A 24778-nucleotide genomic window follows, 5' to 3' on the forward strand; every position below is an offset into this window, starting at 1 on the left:
TCAGTTCAAGCGGCGTAAAGTCAGATTTTTCTTTTCACTGGTTCTCAGAGGTTAACATACAAAAAGCCTGTAACAATCACCATATTACTCAGCAAAGAGCAGAGCTCAAGGTTATAGCCCTGAGGACTAGTAGTTGGTTTTAGAGGGATTGATACAGGTTGTATCTTTCTAATTGTTTTACTACAGTGTTAGTTTTTTTCCAGAGAAAAAAGATAAATGAAAATGAATACTATCTAATGGCTAACTGTGTAGTTTAAACTAGTTAAATGCCATAAATTCCAATAAATATTTGTATATTTAGCTCCTTCAGAAGTACGGTTTTAGCAGTTAAACAGAGTTGAATATTTCAGTATGCCTGGAGTTTCAAGTATTATGCCATTATGCATTTGAAAAGGATTAAATTCTTCTCACGAGAAATGCTATTTTATGAAGTTCTATTTAATCAACTTCAGGGTGGATATCATTTTAGGTTGTAGCATCTTCTGATGATTTTTAATGTAATGTCGGTTTCATCTTCAGTGCAGAAAACGACCGTCGCTGTGGGTTGACTAAGCTTTTTGTTGCCAAAGGTTATTACTATTTTTATACCACCCTGGTATGCCAGTAAATGTTTCTCACTTCATTATCATGCCCAGGCCTTTATAATATCGTTTAATACAGGATGAAAATATTTGTCCACTTTTGGTTTGGATGTTTGTGAACATGAATGATTGTGGGGAATCAAATGTAGTTGGTAAAAAGGGTTTTCACTGATGAATAACAAAATTCCTCAGAGGTATGGGTACATGTATTTTTAATAGGTACATGTATTTGATTACCATCAGCCATTTGTAGTATGTTCCAGTTGCTCCCCGTTAACTGACTTAAAAAAATAGTTACTAAGCCAAAACTTCTCAGATTTTCTGAGCAAGACTGACTTCTGTTTAAATATAAATTCAAATTTGTAAAGTATTTAAAAAATACTAAATTATGTTTTCAGCATTCAGCTTATTTTGGAGCTAAGCATTGACTCTAACTTGGATGGTTTGTTCTGTTGCTTTTTTACTAAGTTAGAAATAAGTGTTTTAAATATATGGTAGAAAAACCTACCTCTAAAGGACCTAAATGATCTATTATTAAAGAAGCCTATTTTTAATAATTAGACACTGCATTTGTTTACACGTATACAGCAGAGTCCCTCTGAAAAACTCAATTCGCACATTTTTTACTTTCCTAAAAACAGTGATGGACTTGTTCTAACTAGCCTTACTTGAATTTCTTTCTAAGTTGCTTTCAGGGCGAATGACTTGAATCGCTGTGTTGTTCAAGTTGATAGTATATGATGATTTAACCCTCAGAACTCTAGTGCTGTGTACTCTGGCGTCACTCCAAGTCACCATGAGATACATATAGGGCACACTTTGTCTTTGCTGAAATCATGAAAACACTGCAATTCCAGATTATGTACTACCTGCTACAAAATAATAAACTGTCCTATCTATTGCCTTCCCTCCTGTGCCTATAAAGTGTTCCCCATGGTTCCTTTAAAGCTAAATTGGGAATACATCCTGTCAATGGATAGTCATTTCAGTGTTTATTCATATTAATGTGTGGATTCGGCTGCTGTTGTTACCTTGATTTTAGAAGTAGATTTTCACAGGAAACTAGCAACGTTTCAAAGAAAAAATTAGTGCCAGTTTCATGTAGATAATTCTTCCTGCCTCTGCTTTTTCTTTGTAAGATTGATCACATAATGACTTACTCGTACTCGAAGTTACTAACTAGAGTTTCAAGCCAAGAGCTTCCAGCAGAAAGCAGTCTCTTTTGTTAGCATTTGAAGTCGAACTACCTGAAAAGTTAATTTTAAGATTAACTATGTTTGGAAGGACTTTAAAAAAATGAAGTGTAGTTGATTTACAGTGTTGTGTTAGTTTCTGGTGTACAGTTTAGTGATTTAGTTATACATACATATATTCTTTTTCATTATAAGTTATTACAAGATACTGAATATGTGAAAGCACTTTTAAAAGAAGTCTTACATCTGCATTTCCAACATCAGGCTTAAGTCAAAGGACTTGCTTTGCTGGAGGAACCCTGAGAGATAAGAACACAGAAAACCTCAGTGGTAAATCAGTTTAACATAAATAAGGTTTCAAAATGTTTAAATTGAATTTAATTGACTTTTTCAGTCTACAGAATACCAGATAGTCTGGTGAACAAATTACCTCTTGTTTTTCTCCAGTGTTTATGTAGCAAAAAAAAGCAGGGAATCAGAAATATTACTTCTGAAGTTTAGAAAATTGAATATACGTTAGAAATTTGAATAAAGGAAAAGTATTTCTGTTACCGAGTCCAAGCTTGTTCTGCTCACCACACAACAGGCCAGTAAATCTAGAGACAAGTTGTTGGGACAAGGAATAGTGACTTTATTCAGAAAGCCAGGAGACCGAGAAGATGGAGGACTAGTGTCCCAAAGAACCATCTTGCCCAGGTTTGGATGTTAGGTTCTTTTATAGAACCAAAGGGGAAGAAGAGTGAGGAGGTGAAGTGAAAAAAGGTGATAGGTTTTGTTGCAAAAATTTCCTGGTTCTGGCTTGGCCAGACTCCAGAGGGGATGTGTTAATTTCTTCCTTCCTGCAGCCATTCATAGGTGGGTCTGGTCAGGATGTTTCCTGTGAGCTTAAACAAAGGTATTTTAATGTTCAGACATGGGAGCCAGGGTTCCTGGAGATGGGCCATTATTTATACTTTAAGCTGTAGGCAACATCCTTTAGTGATTAACTTGTAGCAAAAGCAATATGATTCAAAGATCAAAGGAAAAGAAACAGATATAATATTAAATCAGACTTGTTCTTCCCTATTACATTTCTCTCTCTCTCTCTCTTTTTTAAAGAGTTTATTTAAGTAAAATTGATTCAAATCAGGCAGCACCAAACCAGAGTGATTAGAAATGCTAGTGAGATAGGTATTTCTGATTTTCCATTCTGAATCATTTATGCATACTCAAGGATATATTTAGTAGCTATAATAGCTGATATACTTTGGATATTATATGTTAACATTAATCTGTCCTAAGATCATTTTGGCATAAATAAATATTTGTGTGTGTGTGGTATGTACATGTATACTGTGTGTATATTATGTAATTTAACGTAAACATAACATGTCTCTTGATTGGTCATTTTGAAAATCAATTCAGAAAGTTTAATTTTCTAAAAGTTAAATTTCCTTTTCTATTTTTTATTCAAGTATAGTTGACATACATTACTATATATTTTCAAGTTTCAACATACTGATTCAGCATTTATGTACATTGCTGATTAATCACTATGAACAGACTAGTAACCATCTGTCACTATACAAAGTTATTACAACATTATTGACTGTATTCCCTATGTTACACATTATATCCTCATGACTTATTTATTTTGTAACTGAAAGTTTATACCTCTTAATCCCCTTCACCAATTTTGCCCATGCCCCTACACCTCTCCCTCCTGGCAACCGCCTGTCTGTTCTCTGTATCTGTAAGTCTGCTTCTGTTTTGTTTTGTTTTGTTTTATTTTGTTCTTTAGATTCCACATATAATTGAAACAGTATGGTATTTGTCTTTCTCAGTCTGATTTATTTCACTTAGCATAGTACTGTCTAGGTCCATTCATGTTGTAAATGTCAAGATTTCATTCTTTTTTATGGCTGAGTATTATTCCATTATACATCTTCCTTAGCCATATATCTATCAATAGACACTTAGGCTGCTTCCATATCTTGGCTGTTGTAAATAATGCTGTGTAATCATTGGAGTGCATATAATCTTTTTGAATTAGTATTTTGGGGTTGTTTTTGAATAAATATCCACAAGTGGAATTGCTAAATCATATTGATAGTTCCATTTTTAATTTTTTGAGGAATCTCCATATTGTTTTCCATAGTGGTTGCACCAATTTACATTCCCACCAACAGTGTACAAGGGTTCCCTTTTCTCCACATCCTCACCCATACTCGGTTTTTGTTGCCTTCTTGATAGTAGCTAGTCTGACAGGTGTGAGGTGATATCTCATTGGGTTTTGATTTGCATTCCCCTCATTATTAGTGATGTTGAGTATCTTTTCATGTGCCTGTATGTCTTCCTTAGAAAAATGTCTGTGAAGGTCCTCTGCCCATTTTTAATAGGATTGTTTGGTTTTTTGACATTGGGTTGTGTGAATTCTTTATATATTTTAGGTAGTAACCCCTCATAGGGTGTATCATTTGCAAACGTCTTCTGTTGCTCAGTAGGTTGCCCTTTCTCTTTGTTGTGCAAAAGCTTTCTACTTTGAGGTAGTCCCGTTTGTTTGTTTCTGCTTTTGCTGCACTTGCCCGAGGACACAGATAAAAGACTATTGCTAAGACTGATGCCAGACAGCATACTACCTCTTTTCTTCTGGGAGTTTTATGGTTTCATGTCTTTACATTTAATACTTTAATCGATTTTTTCAATATGGTGTGAGAAGATAGTCCAGTTCCATTCTTTTGTGTGAAGCTGTCCAGTTTTACCAACACCATTTATTGAAGAGGCTGCCTTTCCCTTATTGTATACTTTTGCCTCCTTCATCATTGATTAATTGATCATATGAGCATGGATTTATTTCTGTGCCCTCTATTCTATGCTATTAGTCTGTCTATTTTTGTGCAAGTACCATTCTGTTTCGGTTATTGTCGCTTTGTAGTCTAGTTTGAAATCAGGTGGTGTAGTATCTCCAGCTTTGCACTTCTGTCTTAAGATTGCTTCAGCTGTTTGGCGTCATTTAATTTAGTTCTCTTTCTGAGGTTTTATCATGTTCTTTTGTTTTAAAGGTATTCCTTTGCCAATTATTTTGCCTAACTCTCTGTATGTGTGTCTGTGTATTAGATATATCAGCCACATCTCCCAGGCTTAAAAAGAGTGTCCTTATGTAGCTGTCCTATGGGGCCCAATGGCACAATCCCCTTGCCACCAGAAACAGGTGCTCCAGGGATATTCCCCATGCAGTCTACATGTGCCCTTTTGTTGTGGTTGGGCTGTGATTACTGCAGGCAGGCTGAGGTGTGGGGCCAGCCCCTGGAGTGGAAGCTACTTTGAAGGGGCACTTGTGCTGGCTGGGGCTGCCACCAGGTGGGGCAGAGCAGGAGCCACTTTGGAGGGGCTGGCCAGAGGAGGCAGGCGGGGTGGATCCTCAGGGAAACACTGGGGTAGAGCACACAGTGTTAGCTACGTTAGTGGAGAGCAACAGAAATTGCACCTGCCAACCCTGGGCCAGCTATATGGAAGGAGGATTAAAAAAAAGAAAAAAGCACCTGCCAGCCCTTTCATCCCCAGGGAAAGTTCTGCCAGATCCCTGCCCCTTTAGCACATACCCTAAAGTTAGTCAGTGAATCTCTTTCTCATGTGAGCCAGGCACTTTTGAAGCTGCTGCCTCTGTCCTGGTACTCCAAGCAAATGAGTTTGTTCATGAGCCCTCCAAGAGCAGAATCTTGGTTGCCCACAGCCCTCTGGCTTTCTGGGACCTGAGCCTTACTGATTGTCAAAACCAGACGTTATGAGAGTTCGTGCAGGTCCCCTAGGTTGGGGAGCCCAGCAAAGGACTTGGACCCCTCGCTCCTCAGCAGGGACTTGCTTGGTTGTGATGACCCTCCCACTTGTGGGTCACCATGCCTGGGGTATGGATTCTCACTGGACTATGTCTCTGTCTCGCCTTCGTATCTTGATTTGCCCTTTTCTTTATATTCTTAGTTGCAGAAACTCTGTTCTGCTCATCTTCAGGTTGTTCTCAGAGATGGCTGTTCTATATGTAGTTGTAGCTGTAGTTTTGATGTGTCTGTGGGAGGAGGTATGCCCAGGATCTTCCTACTTTGCCATCTTGATCCGACTTCAGGAAACATAGTTTTCAAATATGTGTTTTGATGACTATGATTTTGATGACTTTGATGATTATGGAATTACATACATGTTTAGATACATGTAATATATATGCTTTGTCTCACAGGGTTTCCTATCAAAAATATATATAAATATATAAAACCAAGTTAAATTTACTTCTAAGAAGCATCATTTTTTAAAAAACTCTAAACTATCATTCAATTCATTGAATATGTGTTAGGTTCACTTTTGAAATAAGACACAGTGAGTTTATATGTCTTCCTCATGATCTCTTATCAAAAGGAGGACGAGGGAGAAGAGAATTAAGTTTCTGGTCAGTACTGTGGTTCTTAGTCCCCAGATATCTGGGTGACTTTCTGATGCTCCAGAGTTCAGTATCTAAGTAGTGGGCTCTACTTCCTTGGGTAACCATCCAAAGGAATTGACTTCATCCTTCATCTCTCTGGTCCCTGGGACTCTGGGCTTAGCATTAATGGTCAGATTAAATTCTTTAGGCCAGGGGGAATAGAATCAGTCCTCATGGTCATCCCCCCCAGTCTTCATTAACCAGAAAAGTAGCGTCACAGATGCTAAAAGACAGAAGATTTTCTAGAAGAGAGAAGTCCATCGTGTCAAATAGTGGAAGAGATAAAGGACAAAGAAGAAAATCCACACAACTTGCTGACTTGAAGGTCATTTGTAAGACTTCCGTGAATCTTCCACAGTAATGATTTTTCAATAATATGTATTATAAAAGGGTTTTGTTTAGTTTGCTGCTGCAATTTCAGTAGAATAGAGTAGCAAAAATTACACTGATAGCAAGGCATTAGAAAGATACTTGGTGGATAGAAATTAGAAATATTTGTTGAACTATTTGTTTAAGAAGTTTTGAAGAAAAGGAAGGAAGATAGAACAGCTGACAAAGACAGGAGGTTCATTTAATGAGCACTTACTAGATGCAGAAATAAAATATAAATGGAAGAAATAGTAAAATAATTAGTGTCTACTTTAAGCCAGAAAATATTTTTGATTTGTTGATACTTGTTTCTCATTAAGAATCAAGTCAACTATTGGGGAAAGAAATACACATAAGATAAAAATAATTCATTTATTCAATTTTATTTTTTGTTAGCACACAGAATAAGAATGTAAACTCGGATTTTATTCCCCAGCAATTATCAATGGGTTTTTAAAGCCAGCTAAAAAAAAAAAGACCATTCCTGGTAGAATTTAAATCTTGCAAACGAGAACTCCAGACCAAATAATCCATGCGTGTATATACTTCACTCTGTTACAGCAGATGCTATTATTGGCAAAAGCAGTTTTGATATAGACAAAATTCTTCCCTCCTTTATTCTTTCAGAGATTTTTCTCTGTGGAGTTTTTATAGTCAGAAATCTGAAGCAAAAGTAAAACAGACTGACTGCTTTCTGTGTTTCTGTCTCTTCTTTTTTCCTTCTTTTCAGCCCAAGCACCAAATATTTATGTTCTGACCACTGGGTTAGGTGCCAGGGAATAAGAGATGAGTAAGATACAGTCCCTGGTATGAAGGGCTTTACCATCTAGTGGGAAATATAGAATAAATACATACAAGAAATAAAGTGCTGTAGGCTTTTTGATAAAAGTACGTGCCTCCAGGGAAAAGGAAAGAAGCAGTTATATGTAGGAGGCTCTGACAAGTCTACAGATACAATGATGGTTGTGATGATCATGAGCTTGTACTTGCCAAATGGACAAAGTGAGATGTTCCAAATAAAGTCAGCAGCACAAGAGGAGCAAAAAGACTCGAAATGATGGGTGCCTGCAGGATGGTTTAAATAGCTTTGGTATAGCTGGAATAGAAGACGTGAAGGTGGGAATAATAAAGAGAAAGGCACCAAAGAGATAGACGAGGACAGTTTTGAACAGCTTTGTTGTTTTAGAAGTCTGGAGCTTGTGCTAAAGGGAAAAGAAACCTATAGAAAGATTTCTTGCTTATTTTAGTGGTATCATTCTTGTAGCCAAGTGGAAGCCAGTTTGCAGAGAGGTCCATGCAGAAGGAAGGGGGAGGAGAGAGACTCTAAATAATTCAAACAAAGATGAAGTTTTAGACTAAGGCATTCGCTAAAGCAATAGAGGTTGAGAACTAAGCACAATGTGAAGATTATTTAGGGAACTCTGTCAGCATCAGCTGGGTAGAAGGCGAAAGGGCTGCTGGGAACTGTTTTTCCCTACGTCCACCCAGACTAGAAGGCGAGTAGCCTGAATTCTCTGCTTTTTTATAATAATTGCTTGGGGGTCAGTGATCATTCGTTTATTTAAAAGACAGAAGAGCTTTTCTCTCTGCTTCCTCTGTATGGCAGAGTACCTTTAGGTGGTGGTTCTTTTTTTTCCCTCTCTTTTTCTTTCACTTTTTCTTGTTGCTGTTTGTATCTACCAAAATTTATTCTGGGAAAAGGGAGGTTGGGCCAATTTATGAAAAAAGAATTGATTTCTCTGTATGTATATGCATTCATAAAACAAACGTTTACATATCACCTGCCCTATGTCCCTGGGGACATGAAAAGAAGGTGATCTGATCCACGACCTTGAGTGTAAGATTTCACACATAATGGGGAGAACATATAGGAACCATTACTTTATAATAAAATAATTTCCATAAGGGAGATATGTATGAATTTCAGAGGAACAGGAACAAATGCTTGAGGTTAGATTTGAAAAATGAATAGTTTGCCATGGGGAGAGGAAGCCAGACAGAATGAATACGTTTTATATTCAAAATTTCAGACATATAAGCCAAGGAAGAACAAATGTTTCAGAATGACCTGAGGGAAAATGGTAAGAGATGAAACCACTTACAGCAGACAGGGGGCCGGTTATGGAGGGCCCTGGAAGACAGAAAAATGCAAGAGTTATGACGTGATCAGAGCTGCATGCCCAGAGAAAAGAAAAAGAACTGGCGTTAGTCAAATGTGTGCTGGGACTATGATGAGGGCCTTATGAAGAGTGGGACGAGCACAATTTTAAAACTAAACAAACTTGAGTTCAGATCCTAGATCTTCTTTATTAATTTTAAGAGTTGGGCCAGTTACTCAAGTTCCACAAATATATATCATCCCCAAAATGTTTAACACGTAATTTGTATTGTTGTTACAAAGAACAGATGTTAGCTATAAAGCATATGACATAGTAGGTGTAGTTATTACTACTAATAAATACTATTAGAGCTAAAATTCAAACCAAGCTTATTCTGAAGAATATATATGACACAGGGGGAGGGTATATCTCAGTGGTAGAGCATGTGCTTAGCATGCATGAGGTCCTGGGTTCAATTCCCAGTATCTCCATTGAAAAAAAAATTGATTAAAAAATACGTATGACACAAACCTGAATTAATCAGAATGTTGCAGCCCCTTGGACTACTGGTTTCTGAGTCCACCAGTTAACCTTGAGAATTATATGGGAGATAAGGTCAAACATTCATCTGATGGATTTAGAGCAATGAGAATGTAAAGCTGGAAATCCTTGTCCTCTTTTGCCACCATGGAGCATGACCTAGCCAAGAAGTAAAGCCAAAATAAAGGAGGCAGAGTCAAGAAAGTGACAGTAAGTCCTGGTTCAGCTGGACTTGTGTTAAGTTAGCTCTTTGACTATGAAATTTTTTTAGGCAAAGGAGCTTAGTAATATTAATCATCACAATAATAAAAAGAACTTTTCTTTTGGCTTCACTCAGCTTGAATTGAGTGTTCAGTCACTTGTCTCCAAGAATTCCGAATAATAAAATTGGAATTAGCAACATAGAAGCTACCTTGGGAACAGCAATAATGCAGGGATGGGTGGGGTTTTTATCAATAAGGGAATGGACTAAATATTAGGAAGTAGAGGCAATTCATATAGATCATTTATTCTAGAAGCTGAGCTATTAAAAATTTTTTTTAAAGGAGAAGATGCAGTAGTTACAGTGGAGGCAGAGTTGAGGAAGGATTCATTCCTAAGATGGGAGAGACTTGAGCATGTTTATAGACTAAGGGAAAGATGCCAGTGGAAAGGAAAAGGTTGACAGTACTGAGAAGAGACGAGATAATTAATGGAGGAAAGTCCAGGCAGACACAGGATATGATGAATATTTCTGTTGCCGTGAAATCTCTAGTCAGTTCTAGTTCTGCTCAGATGGTCAGTTTGACTAAATATGTTCAATTTTTTTATTAAAAAAATTTTTTTAAACTTCTTCAGCATGTCTATATTTTTCATGTATTTCTCTAATCTCTCCTACTTTCCTAAATCACATAAAGTCTTATAAGGCCCCACTCTCCCACGCAAAACAAACAGAACTAAATGAAAACTCCCTATTCAAACTGATGGGGATCTTCACAGCCAGAGGATACCCCAGAATAACTGGAGGAATCCCAGCAGGGTCATTTTGTAGGTTTTTAGGTTCTGCTCTACTTTTTTGCCTGCAATTTTGCACAAGCCAGTGCACAAAAACAGTGGGAAAGAGGCTTACGTCAAATGTATGAAAGACATGGCAGGAATCCAATGGGAAAGACATGCCCTCCGCATTTGGCAGGAGGCGTGCAGGGAGGCAGTGGCTTTGTAAAGTGATGAGTCACACTTGAACAGACGCTCTGGAAGGAATTAGTTCAAGAGAAGGCTGGAGAGCTCCCGGACATGTGTGAGTGCCTTGGGCCATTAGCAATATGTGTGATCACAGCCTGACAAGGAAACCCTGAGAGCCTTAGACGTTCTTTCTGGAACCAGCGGAGGAAAGTATCCTCGCTTCTCGTGCCTCTGTGTTGGGTGGAAAACCACAGCCCTTCTGTTCTATTGAGAAAACAGTTCCCAAGCCTTACTTTTTAGAGAACTTTATCTTGACCCAAAGTAGGTAATGCAGATTTTAAATATGGTAGCTAGATAAAAATATAACTCTTGAAAAGATTAATCAAAGGTCATCTGGGCCACAAAATTAATTAGCTTGAGAGAGACTGGGTGAGAGATGGATGAGAGAGAAGAATCCAGTTGGTTTAGCTCTGAATCAGTCAACAAAAAACAAGTAAGCATCTGACTGGCAGCAAATGATAAGCATATAGACAAATCCTAAAATAATAACCCAGGCAAAGAACAATACCAAATTTAAATATTAAACTTACCCATTGAACAACATTTTAAATACCAAATGCCATGTTCCAGAAGATGAAAAGGAATATATGTATGTGTATGTATGACTGAAACACTCTGCTGTACACCAGAAATTGACACAACATTGTAAACTGACTATACTTCAAGGAAAAAAAAAAAGAAAAAAAAATCAAAAGTTCCCATTTCTTGTGGTAGAAGGCTGTTCAATATTTAATGCCTTGAGCAGGTCTGAGCTATCTTTTGGCAATAATATTAAAATAAATGTGAATAAACAAATATAAATATCTATATACATAAGTAACAGCTCCTCTCCTGCTCTGTCTGTTGTACTGTTTCATGGTAATCATAGACCTTTGAACCGCAGTAGTAAAATTCCAGTGTTACAAGGATGAATTGCATTTGGAGAATAATAAAACCCTTTGTTATACTCTTGAATGTTCAGACTGGCCAGAGAATGTTAGGCGTTTGCAGGCTGAATGATCAAAATGTGACCTAAATTCCCACAGAGTGGTGTTTCAAGGGAAGTGCCATGAAATCATTATAATTTTGTAGTAGAGACCGCAACTGAATGTGTCTGTTGGTTCCTAAGGTATCACATGTTTTGAAAGCATTGAAAAATCGAGAAACAGAATTGGTGTCAGGCCGTCCAAAACGGAGACAGAGACAGAGGGCAGGTACAGGGGGCGTTGAGCAAGGACGTCAGAGCACAGCCTCAGCGCCTGCCAGAACGGCAGCTCATTTCCAGCTGTTACTCTGTAAAGCTTACTTTTTCCATTTGAAAAGACCAAAAGTGCTCTAGGGGAAGAGGGAGAGAACCTTCCTCGTTCTGGGAACTTCAGGGGAAGGCACAAACCTGTACAACCCCATGGTGGTAAAATGACTTGAACATTTTGTTATTCCACTTTCATTTGCTTTGGAGAATGACCTTAAGACTAGGTTACTGTGGAATCGAATCGAAGTTTCCACAGACTGTCAGCGTCTCCGCCATGTGACTAGGATGATGTCAGCAGAGCCCGTGGTCTGAGGCCAGCGGTACGCAGTGAAAGGGTGTCCTCCAGGGCGGTGGAAGTTGAAGGGGCTTGTTTGGCTTTGACTTTGACAGCCTGCCAGAGAAGAGTGTTCTTTGTCTCCTGCTGTTTGAAAGGAGCTGGAAGCTGTAGGTACGTGAGGGCTGATGGTCTCCAGTCTCCCTTTGCATGAAAAGTCTTGGCCCTTTGCCTGGTTTACTTTACAAATGTGTATTACCTCATTATTCTTATTTTCCTCTGGTGTCCTGCCCTGAAGAGCTTTTCCTGAATGTGATTTTTCTGTCTCTGTCTTCAGAGCTGACCATGCAGAAATCTAATAAAGAACGTCAAAGCGCTGCCCTCAAGGGTGTGATAAGAGTGACATTTGCTTGGGGTTCACGATCTATTATTAACGCAGGCCTTCTGAGGAGGCTCTTTGAAAAAGTCCATTACGATATATTTTCCCCATTCTCCAGACTCAGAAGCAGGTGTATTAAAAAAAAAAAAAAAAGAGGAAGAAAACAGCAATTCTAATGGTCAGGTGCCACAATATTACAATAAATAGAAGAGTTGACAGTGGCAACCCTGTGCCGAATCCTGTATTAGGTGCTTGGCTTTGTGAATACGTCGATTCGAATTCCCACGTTCACTTTGTAAATTACACGGCATTGTTTCCATTCGCTGTTAAGTCCCAGGGCTCAGATTTGACTCCAAGCCTGTCTCCTTCCAAAGCTTGGTCTTTGTCACAGCACACAGCTTTACCTCCCAATTGAGTTAACATTACTACATATTTAAGTAGTACATTAAGTTCTCAAAAGCATTTTATTAACTGTTACCCTATCCTCACAAGAATCCATTGCATTGAGCAGGGATGACTAACTTTTCCTCACAGACGAAGAAACTGAGGTAGAAACCTTCTAACCTGCTACAAGGATTAATCATGTTATTGGAATTGGAGTTCAGGCCTTCTGTGTTGAAAGACTATGTCATTTACCTTAGATCACACCATCTATGTTTGAGTGTTTATTTTGGGATGGATGCAAAGCAGTTAAGGTCTATGATCTATGTGTCAGGATTTCCACTGTCGGCTGAAATAAAATGTACAGCCTAAAACCTGAGAGTTATGTTTTCCTCAGCGGGTTTTCTTAGGACGTGAGCCCGGGACACAGCATCTCAGATTGATCTAAGAGACTGTTACAAAGTGGCAAGGTAGAAGCCAGGATATATGCGTTTTTGCAACAAAGACCAGGTATTTGGAACAGGAAAAGATTACTGTTAATTAAAGACAACCACAGACCTCAAGTTAAGGAATTCTGTGCCTTTCTATGTGTGGGAAGGTGCAAATGTGTGGGCTCATTGAAATCATTCCTTTGATAAGCACCTAACTGTCTAGGGCCAGTATTCTGTTCTTTCACATCCTGAGTCCCCTCAGGGTGCACGGCTGGCAATGGCTGCAGCTGTGGGTTGCCTGCTTGTCTGCATCCTGAGTTCCGTCCCCTCTCTGTCAGGGGGGTGGCTGTAGCGGCTGATGACTTGATGGCCACAGCTTCCTTTGTTTACTGATATGGCTGGCAATATTTCTCATTCACTCTACAAATAAGCATCTAGCTTTACAGGACATTACTAAGGCTGCAGGTAAGAGGTGCTATTGCCCATTGTGGATAAAAAATGCAATTGTAAGTTTCCTGGAAGCATAAACCGTGTATGCCCAGCAACTAGCACACTGACTTTCAAATAGTAGGCACTCAATAAATGGTTGCTGTTGAGTGAAGAATAACTTAATAACGTTTAGAGATTGAGAGGGCTTATTAATGAGGACAAACTCATAAAAACTGAGTAGATGACATTGGTTTGTAGTTAGAATTGCAAAGCTGTAACTTTTCAGCTGGTCTGTGAGGCTCACTGATAAAAAAGAAAAAAGAAAGTATATGTACTCCTTCCCAAAAGGCTTCACTGGAAATTATGTTCTGAGAAGTACTTTCAATTTGACTCTAGACATCATACCAAATTCATCTACAGACTGAAAATTCCACTAGGCTTACCAATGTTGTATCTCTCTGGATACACTCAAAATGGCCTTATAGTTCTGAGGTTTTGTTAATTCATTTGATCAATAATTAAATTTTCTTGAGTGCCTGTGATGTGTTAATCATGGTTCTAATACTGGAGATGTAGCAGTAAACAAAATGAGAAAAATTCTTCCCTCCTATACTGTGTATTCTAGTGTAAGAAGAGAGAATCAACAAGAAGTTAAATGTATGTTACATGAAATGTGGATTGTAACGATGAAAAAAGAGTGGCTTATGGCATGCGCATGTGTGTGTGCTTGTCTGTGCGTGTGTGCACATGCAGTTTTAAATACAGTGCTCCGGGAGGTCTCACACATAAGATGGTATGTGACCAAAGACATGGAGGAGGTGAGAGAGACATAGATGCTTGGTGGGGTGGGAAAAGCATTTTTGAATGGGATATAATTCAGCTATGAGGAGGGAGGAATTCTTGCCACTTGCAGCAACGTGGATGCATCTTGAGAGCATTATGCTGAGTGAAGTAAGCCAGCCAGCCAGACACCGCATGGCATCACTTACACGTGGAATGTGGGGAGCTTAGAAATCAGTGCAGACACCGAGGAGAAACTGTGCTCAGAACGTTGGGTTCATGTCTCTTTTACTCACTTTCCTTCAAGTTAGTGTCCTCTCTGGTCCTAGCTGCTTTGGTAGCTCTAAGTACCAATTTTTACTGCCTCGCATCAGAGAGACTGCTGCCAGCTCCAGGTCGCACTTGGTTTACCCTCTTCCCATGTACTGGCTAAGAGCCTGATGGAAGAAGGTAGCACTAAAAACAAGCTCATCTTGACACCTTCCTAGTGACCAAGGGGCTGAGCCCTTTAGGTTCTGGCTGCCTGCGTGCTCTCTGATGCCCCCATTCATGGTCTGTGTTTTATCGAGCTTTCTGAGTGATTCTTAAGGGCAAATTTAGTCTGATATCAACAACACCGTCATAGACCTGTCATAGAGTATTCAGTTTTAAAAAATATGAATTCTTATCCTTTGCCCCTTGGAGAGCCACTGCCCTCAACCCTTAGCATTTAGATTCACCCAGACAAAAGCAAGTTAACATTTTCTTCCTAAAGAGAAAATACATTCTCTACAGTGTTTTTCACACCAGGGCCTCATGTCCCTGCTATACTGTGCTGCTTTTATCTTAAAAAAAAACTTTTTTCCAACTGTTTTTATTTTAAAATTTCTTTGGTGGCGGATCAGGTTTATTTATTTTTAATGGAGACACTGGGGATCGAGCCCAGGACCTCGTGCATGCTGAGCACGCGCTCTCCCACTGAGCTGTCCCCTCCCTCCTACACTTCTTTTATCTTAAAATAAGATAGACGTTGCAATTTTAAAATGTGGTCATTCAGATGTCTTCACATGAGGCTGGGCATCAGGTGTGATATTTTAAAGCATGAATAAAACTATGAGTATGTATGTGTGTCGGAAGGAGGCCAGGGGGAAGGGTTGTGGAAGTGGCTTGTTCCTTAGTTAAAGTCTTCATGAGCAGTTCCTGGAACATTTCACTGAAACTATGGTTTTCATTACATCAAATCTACTGTTTCTCTGATTTCTTTTCTTATATGAAAAACGACATGTTTTTACAATAGTAGCAAATATATTAAAAAAGAAAAGCATCAAAGAGAGAGGGTGTCCTTGAAATCTTTCTGAATGTATGCTTTACAAAGGAAGCTGTATTATAAGTACACAGTTAACATTACACTTCTAAAAATCTGAACTCGAGTCATTTTCAAAGTTAAAAATTATTTGCTGTGAATCTGTGTGTGTTTTATGTACTTAAATAGTTCCTCAAGTTCTGTATCTTATAAATATGCATTTTTAGAGGTTTTTCTCTTTGGCAATTATTGATTTTTATTTCTATGTATTCATTGATTGATATTTTATTGCTGTATAATTGCTATCTTTTCCCACCCTCAATAGGAAAGAGTGTATATTAAGCTCTATATTTTTCAGGATTATAATAAGAATTAAATTAGTTAACATATGTCAACATTTCTTTGAATTAATAACAGTAACTATTAACAGTAATAAGTATCATTTGAATTAACCATGAATTGATAATAATAATAATTATCATTTATAATAAGTTCCTAATCCTCACAGCAATTTGGTGATACAGATCTTGTTCCCCTTTCACAGGTATGGAAATTAAAAGTCAGAGCTTGATTAACCAGCTTAAGTTTACAGCATATAAGTGGAAGAGTCAGGAGCTAAGTCCATGTTGTAGCAGACACATAGCTGCTCCCAGTTAGTCAGTCAGACTCTAAATCTAGATTCTTCTGTGAAGGAATTTTGCAGATGTCATTAAAGACTCTAATTGATGAAATTAATCAGACAGGAGATTATTTTGTCTGGACCTGAATTAGATTGGAAGGCCTTTAAAATATGCTCAGGGCTTCTCTGAGTGGAGGCTTCCCACCTGTGGACATGGTTGGCTCCTTCCCTCTGGGTCCCAGCTGGTTCCTGACCCTCCCTTTCTGCCTGCCTGCCTGCCTGCCTGACACCCTTCCCGCTTGCCTAGCCAGCCCTGCAGTTACCTAAGCAAATAGATTTCTGCTTGCTGGTAGAGATAATCCCCTACTGCTTCTGGTCCTGCTTGTCTTCTGGAAACTTGACTAATACTCTTTCCTTCATTGCAAATCTAATACTTAAGTTGCATCTACACTTCGGTCAAATTCAGAATGAAAATGTGGGGAGGGGACAGCGAGTTTAAAATTAGGGTTGGGGAGGGTACAGCTCAGTGGTAGACTGTGTGGTCAGCATGCACGAGGTCCTGGGTTCAATCCCCAGTACCTCCAATAAAAATAAATGAACAAACAAATAAATAAACCTAATTACCCCCCAAAATAAAAAAAAATAATAATAAAAATAGAGTGGAGGGAGAGAGGAACAAAAGGGACAGTCTTTTTATTGTATGTTTATGCCTAGATATTGCACACTTTTTTTTTAGAGAGTTGTTTTCCCATCATTTGAATAACTCATGGTCAACAACTTTTGATGTCTTTTCTGAAATTACATAATATTAAATAAAGATAGCTAGTAGACATCGGTATTGGATTAGCAGCAGTAGGAGGTATGCCATACCAACATTTTTCAGTGTAAACCCTTGAATTTGAACGGAGTTTTGGATTACAGAGCAGAAGATTTGCTATTGAATTTGTACATGAGAATTCCCCACAGATGAATATAGATGTACTTTTCTGCAGAGCATTCTCTTATAACCTGCTCAATAGTACCCATGCAAAACAGAATTTCTCTTGGAATTAATGAACAGTGGCATAATAAAAGTGCTTTAAGGGACTGATTGTGTCCACCCCAACTTTGTATATTGAAGCCCTAACCCCAGTGTGACTGTATTTGGAGATGGGTTCTTTAAGGAGGTAATTAAAGTTAAATGAGGTCAAAAGGGTGGGGCCCTCATCTAATAAGATTGATGTCCTTATAAGAAGAGTAAGAGAGACAAGAATTCTCTCTCTCTCCTCCAGTGCACAAGGAAGAGGTCATGTGACACAGTGAGCTAGTGGCCGCCTGCAAGATGAGAGGAGGCCTCAGAATAAAACCTGCATTGCTAGCACCTTGATCTTGAACTTTCCAGCCTCCAGAACGGTGAGAAATATATTTCTATTGTTCAGTCACACAGTCTTGGTATTTTGTGGCATTTTGTGATATTTTGTGGCAGCTCAAGCAGATTAAGAAAAATACTAAACATAAATGGTAAGTTTTTATTAGACATCAGATAATTAATACATTTTAAGTATTTATCCCAAAAACCATATACTACAATTTTTTTTAAACTTTTGATTTTCCTAGATCGTAATTTTAAGCTATATTAAATGCATACGGAAATGTAGTAAGCGTAATAGATTTGGAAGAGAAAACTCGGTAGGTTTTGCAGTCTGCAGCATCAACGTGTGATCCATCTGCTTGTTGATCGTGAATCTGAGTAATGAGGAACACGGCAGTTTCCTTTTTTGTGTTTCTGAGGGTGTTAGCTGTATTTTTGCTCTGTGTCTTTTAAAAGCAAGTATACACGGTATGATCTGGGCTTCTCACCAACAGAATGTGACAACTGAAGACAAAAGACCCAAATTATCCCTTTTCTCTTTAGAGACCATAGAAAATTCTAATCAAATTCCTACAGGGTAGAGAATCTTAAACCTTCAACTCATTTTATATTCAAAATGGGAGAAAATAAAAGATGCCTTCTAGGACTACATAGCAAAATCCAGCTTAATTACACCTTTGCAAAATATTCTTCCTTCTCCAACTTTTATCCCTTTTTATTAAAAAAAAAAAAAACTTCACAAAGTGGTTAGGACAGGTTTCGTATCACACAATTGTTTAGAAATTGTTTAAGATTTAATGCATGAACATGTAAATTACAGTATATAAATGGAAAATCATAGTTGATTAAACAGAATAAATAAGCATATGGGAATTATTAAAACTCTTGTTTCAGAGCAGTTGCTTTTTTTTTATTGGAGTATAGTTGATGCTCGTTAGTTTCAGATGTACAACATAGTGATTCAGATCTTTTACAGATTATATTCCACTTAAAGTTAGTATAAAATATTGGTTATATTCCCTGTGCTGTACAGTGTATTCTTGTAGCTTATTTACTATATACATCTGTACCTCTTAATCCCCTACCTCTATCTTGCCCCTCCCCTTTGCCCTCTCCCCACTGGTAACCACTAGGTCTCTATATTTATGAGTCTGTTTCAGTTTTGTTACATTCATTCATTGTTTTATTTTTTAGATTCCACATGTAAGCAATAACATAAGGTATTTGTCTTTCTCTGACTTATTTCACTAAGCGTAATACCCTCCAGTTCTGTTCATGTTGTTGCAAATGGCAAAACTGCATTTTTTTTTTTATGGCTGAGTAATATCCCAGTGGTGTGTGTGTATAATGTACACCACATTCACTTTATCCATTCATCTGTTGGTGGACACTTAGGTTACTTCCGTGTCTTGGCTATTACAAATAATGCTGCTGTGAACTGGTTGCATGTATCTTTTGAAATTAGTATTTCTGTTTTCGTAGGAATATACTCAGCAGTAGAATTGCTGGATCATTTGGTAGTTCTGTTTATAGTTTTTTGAGGAACCTCTATACTGTTTTCTGTTGCACCAGTTTACATTCCCACCAACAGTGTACAAGGGTTCCGTTTTCTCCACATCCTCACCAACATTTATTTGTAGTCTTTTTGATGGTAGCCACTCTAACAGGTGTGAGATGATAACTCGTAGTTTTGATTTGTATTTCTCTGATGATTAACGATGTTGAGCATCTTTTCATGTGCCTGTTGGCCATCTGTATGTCTTCCTTTGAAAAATATCTGTTCAGATCTTCTACGTATTCTATAATTGGGGGTTTTTTTATATTGAGTTTTATGAGCTGCTTATATATTTTGGATATTAAACTCCTATTGGTCATATCATTTGCAGATATTTTCCCCATTCAGTTGGTTGTCTTTTCATCCTGAGAATTGTTTCCTTTGCTGTGCAAAAGCTCTTAAGTTTAATTAGACCCCACTTATTTATTTTTGTTTCTGTTTCCTTTGCCTTAGGAGACAGATCCAAAAAATGTTGCTATGATTTATGTCAGTGTTCTGCTTGTGTTTCCTCTAGGAGTTTTATGGTTTTCAGTCTTAAATTTAGGTCCTTAATCCATGTTGAGTTTATTTTTGTATATGGTATGAGAGAATGTTCTGATCTCGTTCTTTTACATGTAGCTGTCTAGTTTTCCCAGCACCACTTACTGAAGAGACTGTCTTTACCCTGTTATGTATTCTTGCCTCCTTTGTCATAGATTAGTTGACCATAAGTGTGCATGGGTTTATTTCCAGGCTCTCTGTTCTGTTCCCTTGATCCATGTGTCTTTTTTTGTGCCAGTATCATACTGTTTGGATTACTTTAGCTTTGTAATATGGTCTGAAGTCAGGGAGTATGATACCTCCAGCTCTGTTCCCCTTTCTCAGGATTGCTTTGGAAAACTCTATTTTAAAATGCCATGAGAGGCTATTTTAAAAAATGTATTTCCCTTTTAAACAGAACCTGAATTAGAAAAAGTCATCAAAATATTTATGATAAATTCACTTTTTGGCTCATCAGCATTACTTTTAAAACATGTGCACAACATATTTACACATTAAAGGGCCAAAAATTATTTTTAATTCTAAGTTGACCTATGAGCCAGCCCTATTCTTACTAGGACAACCCTCCAAAGCTGAGAGGGAAATTTCTGTGTATCTTGCCAGACTTCCTTCAGCCAATTAATTTTAACATCTGATGATTGGATTTAGATATAAATTTTAAAATTCTTGAAATTTGCCACTAAACTCCCATCCTCAGTTAAAATTATATAACTCATTGTTTTCTTTAAGAGGATTTGCTACTTTCATTGGTACATTTTTTTTAGATCACATAAACTCAAATACAATTTTTAAATAGTCAATAATTCTTCAAATTGATTAACCACCATAGCTATCAAGTTACAAAAATAAAGTTCTAAAAAGTTTGTGTATAAAATGAGTGTAATCAAATAACAGACCAACTTTTTAATGCCAATTAAACCTTAAAAAATAATAAGTATCTAAAGTGATTTTTTAAAATTACACTTAAAAAATTAAAAATGGCTATTTTTAACAGGGATTATAATGGCAATATCTAAGTCTTATATGCAATTAATTGCATAATATACATAACTACTAATTATTTTAGGGTTCTTTAGGGCATCAAAACTATAGCAATCTTTGAAAGAACTTCAGGTGGTAAATCTCATTTTTTAGTGGAGAGCATGAATTGAGGAAATTATATATCTCAGGAATCTTTGAGTACCAACATTGCAAAATACATCACATTACTGCCGTAAAATGCAGAGCCCGGTGAATTACCAAACTAAAGTCCTAAAGACAAAATGAAATAGTTTCCTTTATTTATAGCTTATGAATAAGTTAAAACCCAACATACTAGAATATCCCACAAGAATTCGCATAGGCAGGTAAATAGATTATTTACATTTATTAAAGCACATATATCAAAGAACATATCTATATCAAATATATCAGTATATTAATATTAAATGTATATATTTATAATATATATAAATCAAAAGTTATATTTATACATTACTGTTTTACCCCTAAAATTTTGTCAAAATACAGTTTTTACAGATTAAGTACATGACTTTCATATGAAAATGAGCACCCATCAAAGGTGTATTTAACACATTATTGAGTAAACAAGAGGGGCAAAGCTGTTTCCAAAAAAAAATTTAGAAGAAACAGAAGTGTTTATAGTGACCGAATAAAGAAATGGTAGGAGAGGACCATGAAATCATAAAGAAAAGTGAATAGCGTCTTATGTGGAGAAATAGAAAAGAGTAATTAATCTTGGGTTTCAGACACCATCTGCATCTCTGTGGGACGAAATTCATTAAAATAGGTATCAGTATTAGACAAGGTAACAGCTACCCTTAGAGTGTAGTGTGATACTCTAACTGATAGTAAGTAACAAATCTGAACAAAGGTCCAAAATCAGATCATCCCTGGATAGTGCTTCGCTATGACAGTCTCTCCTTGTGATCCTAAACTCCAGAGATTATTCTTGATCCCACACACAAGTTTTACTTTGGTTGAGTTGTGTTTTAAATAACTCTAATTTGTTCTTCTATTTGAGGGTAGGAAAAGAAAAAAGAGGAATTTATCTCCCTCAGGTTACACGTGCAGTATCTATGTATATGTGTGGATTTTACTTTTTTAAGGTTCATGACATCTGCTAACAGACTCTACCAGTGAGGAATTAATTGATCCGTTGTTACACTGCCCATGAGGCCGTGATCTTGTAATTCATAGAGGGGCACAAAACCAGTTTCCTGGAGCACTTTGTGGTTGTTGATTTCAGACCTGAATTACATCCCTTCTTTTTTGGTGGCCTTATAGTTTTCATTAAACTGAGTTTGTTCTCAAATAGGAGACCCTATACATGGTCTTGGATGCACAATAGATTTGTGCAATGATATCCCAGTTTTTAAAAAAGAGATTCCTGTGAACCTATGAAAATAATTACGTTGCCACTGAAATTAAAAAAATTAAAAACAAAAGTGTAAGAATCAGCCTTATAGATTTCTTATAGAAATAAAAAAGATAACCATTTAGAGAATAGGTTTTTCAGTCTGCAAAACCCTATTCTAAATAATTGAAGGTTAGAGACAGAAGAATGCTAAGAGGCTTCTTCATATCCCCACAGAAAATCTCAACAAATACTATAAACAAAACACACATAAACCGCACGAATAGATTCCCTCATTAGTTCATTCTGTCCTCTGTGATCTTACATCAGCAGTTTGCTTTCATGAGGTTGTCTGCTTCTGGAATAAGGAAAACCTCTGAGTCAATCCTCAGATACAATCTTCACAGTCATCTGAGTGTTGTCACCTTAAGCTCTGATGTCAGTACTGATGAATCTATTTCTTCAAGTATAAATACTTAATGCAAATCACCTGCTGCAACTTCTTTCCTGTTGACACGGAGACTTTTTCTTTGCTGAAGACCAAATTTCTGATCCATAGCAGAGCCTTCACCTAAGCGCAAAAGGAGACAAAAATTGCCTATTGATGCTTTCAGTCAACAGCTGTGGTTGACTGATTGCAGTAACCGACAGCATCTGAATGGAGAAGGGTAGTGTTCTCCATGGTGGTTCATGCATTGCTGTGACATGAGGATTTGACCAGTGTTTCCCCCTGAGGGTTGTGTAAAGATGAGATAATCAAGCTTTCTCTTTTTAATAAAGAGGAGAGCGGCGCCTGCCTCCCCACCTCCTCTCCTTGAGACGTGTCCTTGAAACATTACTGGCTTGATAAAAGGCCCAACCTTTTGATTTGACAGTGCAAGGTCTTAGGACTTCTCACCCATGGAACTGAAAATGCTCACCCAGAGAATTAGCTCTGGGGTCTCTCTCAGCGGATGCAGGAGGTAATCCTGTGTGCTTTATTTCATCTCCCAAGAATATATGAGATGTTTGCATTGTTCTTTCCCCACTGCACTGATAAATAGGTGTCAAATGCTGTCCAGACTTTGCACACACTTTCAGGCTGCCTTTACATGTGTGCCAGTCTGAAATGCTTATTGACTAAAACATTTTGTTTTCTCTGTCTCTTCAATATTGGTATGGAGGATGTTTTGTTGGTTCCCTAAGAATTTTCAGGAGTGGTGATGTTACCCTATGAGGTACTAGGTTCCACTTGCTAGCTAAAAGGCTAGCCTGCCACAGTTGCATGGATGCTGGCAGAACACACCCCACTCCCGGGTCAGAGACCAGGAGCTGTTTATGACTCGCAGCAAAGCAAGCAGTCTGCTCTTCATTTCCCATCGGCTGTCCCCACCCTCCCCAGTCTGGAGGGACCAAGGTGAAGGGGCCCAGGAGGATGCTGCGCTTATGGCGGCTTTGATCACAGCTGAGGAACGTGGAGTTTAGCAAACCCAAATCTTTTCTATTGGGATGCAAGGAAATGAAATTTACTTCAGAGGGGACATTATTCTGCTGGCCTGTAAACCAACCTGCCCCCAGCTCTGGAGAGAGAAACTCTCCTCCAAGCCTGTTTGCCGTGCATCTGTCCTTGAAAACAGAATCCAGAACAAGGCAGCTAGTGCCTTTGCTTTGCATTTCATAGGGAGCTTGTCTTCAAAAAAAAAAGATGAGAAAATATTCTTCACAGTAGGAGCACTGTAAATCTCCAGGGCCTTCCTGCAGGGTGTACTGTCCCTAAAACACATTTATATGAATGATAATTTATCCACACACAAAATTAACTGTTTGGTAACCAGCGTTTTAGTCCATCTTTGAGAATATTCGGGGCTGCAGCTGCAGGTTGCACAAATGGACCTCCGAACAGACAAACTTTAAAAAGATTTTCTGGGAATAATTTTAGTTTTCCTGACTTAATAAACCACTAAAAGATGCTCAAGAAACTCAGATTAACCAGTCTTTTCAAGACAAAACAAATCCAAATGTGATGAAAACATTTTAAAGTCTTACTGTGTGCTGATCGTCAGGAAAGTGATGTATTACTGGGGATTTCTTAATCCAGAATTATCAAACTGGTCTGATTTGTTCAAGATTCACCTTGTTTATACTAACTTGATTTCTCACAGAAAAAAAAAATGCCTCTGAGCTAGCAGTTTTGGTGAGAAAGATTCTTCTGTTTTTTTCCTCTTAAAAAGATAGCACATTAAAAAATATTAGAAGTTTGTATGTCTTTATTTTCTAGAAATATTAGAATTATGTCTGATTCTTAGTGTCTGTATCAGAACGGACATTTATTTTTAGAAACTTGTATCTAATATGTTAATACGGTGCCCTCTGGAGTAGGAAAATACTTCATATTCACACAAAACTCGTTCTGTGAGTTTTGCTAAATGCATCTTGTCATGTATTCGCCATTACAGTGCTGTACAGATGGCTTCACTGCCCTAAAATCTCCTGTGCACCACCTCTTCATTCTTCCCTCTCCCATAGCCCCTGGCAGTCATCCTCCCCCCAGTCCCTGCCTTTTCCGGAATGTCATGTAGTTGGAATCATATAGTATATATCCTTCTCACCCTGGCTTCCTTTATGTTGCAGTATGCATTTAAGATCCCTTTTTGAGGCTTTTTGTGTCATAATAGTTCATTTCTTTTTATCACTGAATAATGTTCTATTGGGCAGCTAAGCCACAGCTTATCCATTCA

At 37.8% G+C, this 24778-nt stretch overlaps 1 long non-coding RNA gene across 1 annotated transcript in view; it reads left to right on the plus strand.

Moving 5' to 3' along the window:
• LOC141575935 (uncharacterized) overlaps window positions 1-17651 on the plus strand; it is a 273778-nt gene extending 256127 nt beyond the window's left edge. Inside the window, exon 3 of the long non-coding RNA XR_012504044.1 lies at window positions 17531-17651. This is a non-coding gene — a long non-coding RNA (uncharacterized LOC141575935). The remainder of the gene's footprint in view (window positions 1-17530) is intronic.
• The last annotated feature ends 7127 nt before the right edge of the window (window positions 17652-24778 follow it).

Source organism: Camelus bactrianus, chromosome 34, assembly GCF_048773025.1.
Source record: "Camelus bactrianus isolate YW-2024 breed Bactrian camel chromosome 34, ASM4877302v1, whole genome shotgun sequence".
In the NCBI taxonomy this organism is placed as follows: domain Eukaryota; kingdom Metazoa; phylum Chordata; class Mammalia; order Artiodactyla; family Camelidae; genus Camelus; species Camelus bactrianus.